Genomic DNA, 3,114 nt, shown 5'->3' with positions numbered 1-3,114 from the left:
CCCGGGCTGGATTTGAACCTGCCACCTTAGGTGTATGTGGCTGGCGCCTTAGCCACTTGAGCCACAGGCGCCAAGCCGGTCTCCAACTCTTGAGCTCAGGTGACCCACCTTCCTCTGTGTCCCAGAGCACTAGGATTGCAGGCATGAAGCACCAACCCCAGCCACCATTTTCGTTTAGTTTTGCTCGCTTTAGAGGTTTATAAAATGAAATCATACCATGTACAATCTTCTGTGATTTGCTTTCCTCACTCAACGTTATTTCTAAAATTCATCATAGTGGCAGGTTAATTACACCTCATTAGTTTTTGCCACCACACAATATTCTATGGTGGGAACACATCACAATTTATTTATCCATTTTTCCCTGATCACGAGCACTGGATTGTTTCTGGTTTCCTGTTCTGATGAACAGAGGTGTCGTGAATGCTCCTGCTTAAGTCAGGCAATTAGGAGTCCCCTAATTGCCTGGCCACCCCCTGCCCGTCAGTGTGGGTGTGTCTGTGAGTGCCAAGTCAGTCGCAGGGATCTTCTGACTAGCCCTGGGCCTACAAGGCATTGCCTCAATTACATTTGCTTTATATAAGTCTCAATAGCAGATAATGTAAGTTCTCCTCACACCACATCTTGCTAAGTTCCAAAGAGGTGAAAAGACTCACAATGAGAATTCAATTTTATACTGTACCGAACAACTGATAGCTTTACAATGATGAGTTTCCAAAAGTTTCCACATGGGGGCGCTCTCCATGTATTTAGTTGATTTTAATGTCCCTGTGTTGTTTAGGTCTTTTTTTTAATTGTGGTAAAACACGTAACATAAAACTTACTACCTTAATAATTTTTGTGTGTGTGTGTGTGTGTGTGTGTGTTTGCCTTTGTTAATTTTAAAAAGCTTTTTCTTATTTTTTATTTCAGATTAATATAAGGGTACAAATAATTAGGTTACAAGGTTGGCATTTGTTAGGTAAGGTCTCAGTTGTAGTTGTGTCCAGCAGCCAGGAGGTGTGCCATATACCCCTACATTGTGTCCATTAGGTGGGAGCACACCAATCCCCCACCCTCCTCCCCTCTCCCTGCTTATCCTCACCCCTCCTCACCCCTCCTCCCTCCCTCCTTCCCCATCCCTCCAACTTGAATTGAATTGAGTTTTTCTCTTATGTGAGCCTGTATTAGTTTGTCTACTGGCTTCATATTCGTACCAAGTACATTGGAAACTTGCTTTTCCATTCTTTTTTTTTTTTTTTAGTAACTTTTTGTTTGTTTGGGATTCATTGAGGGTACAAAGAATTAGGTTATACTGATCGCATTTGTTAGAAAAAGTCCCTCTTCTAGTCGTGTCCCGCCCCCAAGAGGTGAGCCATACACCATGAACCCACATCCTCCTCCCTCCTCCCCTCTTTCCACTTGCTCATTCCCCTATCCCTCCACCTCCCGCATTAGCTCATCTATTGCCTTCATATTAGAATTGAGTACATAGGAGTCTTCTCCATTCTAGGGATGCTTTACTAAGAAGAATGTGCTTCAAGTCCATCCAGGTTAACACAAAAGATGTAAAGTCTCCATCTTTTTAGTGGCTGAATAGTATTCCATGGTGTATATATACCACAGCTTGTTGATCCATTCCTGGGTTGGTGGGCATTTAGGCTTGTTTGCACATTTTGGCGATATAAACTGAGCTGTGATAAACAGTCTAGTGCAAATGTCCTTATGATAAAAGAATTTTTTCCTTCTGGATAGATTCCTAGTGGGGATTGCAGGATCAAACGGAAGGTCTAATTTGAATTCTTTTTTTTGAGACAGAGTCTCACTATGTTGCCCTCAGTACAGTGCTGTGGCATCACAGCTCATAGCAACCTCAAACTCCTGGATTTAAGTGATTCTCTTGCTTCAGCCTCCCAAATAGCTGGGACTACAGGCGCCTGCCACAGTGCCCAGATATTTTTGTTGTTGTTGTTGTTGTTGCAGTTGTTTAGTTGGCCTGGGCTGAGTTTGAACCCACCACCCTCAGTGTAAGTGGCTGGCTCCATAACCACTGTGCTACGAGTGGGGAGCCTCTAATTTGAGTTCTTTGAGGATTCTCCATACTTCCTTACAAAAAGGTTGTATTAGTTTACAGTTCCACCAGCAGTGTAAAAGTGTTCCCTTCTCTCCACATCCATGCCAGCATCTGCAGTTTTGAGACTTTGTGATATGGGCCATTCTCACTGGGGTTAGATGACATCTCAGGGTAGTTTTAATTTGCATTTCTCTGATAATTAGGAATGATGAGCATTTTTTCATATGTTTGTAAGCCATTCATCTATCTCCTTTAGAGAAGGTTGTATTCATGTCTCTTGCCCAGTGATGTGTGAGATTGTTTGGTCTTTATTTGTTGATTATTTTGAGTTCTCTATTGATCCTACTTATCAAGCTTTTGTCCGATTCATAATATGCAAATATCTTTTCCCATTCTGAAGGTTGTCTGTTTGCTTAGGTTTTTGTTTCCTTACCTGTACAGAAGCTTTTCAGTTTAATTAAGTCCCATTTGTTTATTTTTGTTGTTGCAATTGCCACGGAAGTCTTCTTCATAAAATCTTTCCCCAAGCTGATATGTTCAAGTGTTTTTCCTGAGGAAAATTTCTTTGAAGATTTTTATTTTTTCATGCTTTAGATTTAGATTTAAATCTTTTATCCATCTTGAATCAGTTTTTGTAAGTGGTGAGAGGTGTGGATCTAAGTTCTGTCTTTTACATGTGGTTATCCAGTTCTCCCAATGCCATTTATTGAATAGGAATTCTTTTCCCCAGTGTATGGTCTTATTTGGTTCATCAAAGATCAGGTGGCTGTAAGATGTTAGTTTCATCTCATGGTTTTCTATTTGGTTCCAAATGTCAGTGTATCTATTTTTGTGCCAATACCATACTGTTTTGGTCATTATGGCCTTGTAGTATAGCCGAAAGTCTGGTAGGGTGATACCCCCGGCTTTGTTTTTATTACTAATTGCCTTGGCTGTACGGGGTTTCTTCTGGTTCCATACAGAATGAAGAATTATTTTTTCCAATTCTTGAAAGTATGATGATGGTATTTTAATGGGGATTGCATTGAATCTGTAGATTACTTTGGGAATTATAGACATTT

This window comes from Otolemur garnettii, unplaced genomic scaffold (assembly GCF_000181295.1).
Source record: "Otolemur garnettii isolate 467f Iridium unplaced genomic scaffold, OtoGar3 scaffold00100, whole genome shotgun sequence".
NCBI classification, from domain to species: domain Eukaryota; kingdom Metazoa; phylum Chordata; class Mammalia; order Primates; family Galagidae; genus Otolemur; species Otolemur garnettii.
The sequence above is the reverse complement of the archived record's forward strand: the minus strand, read 5'-3'. Positions refer to the sequence as shown.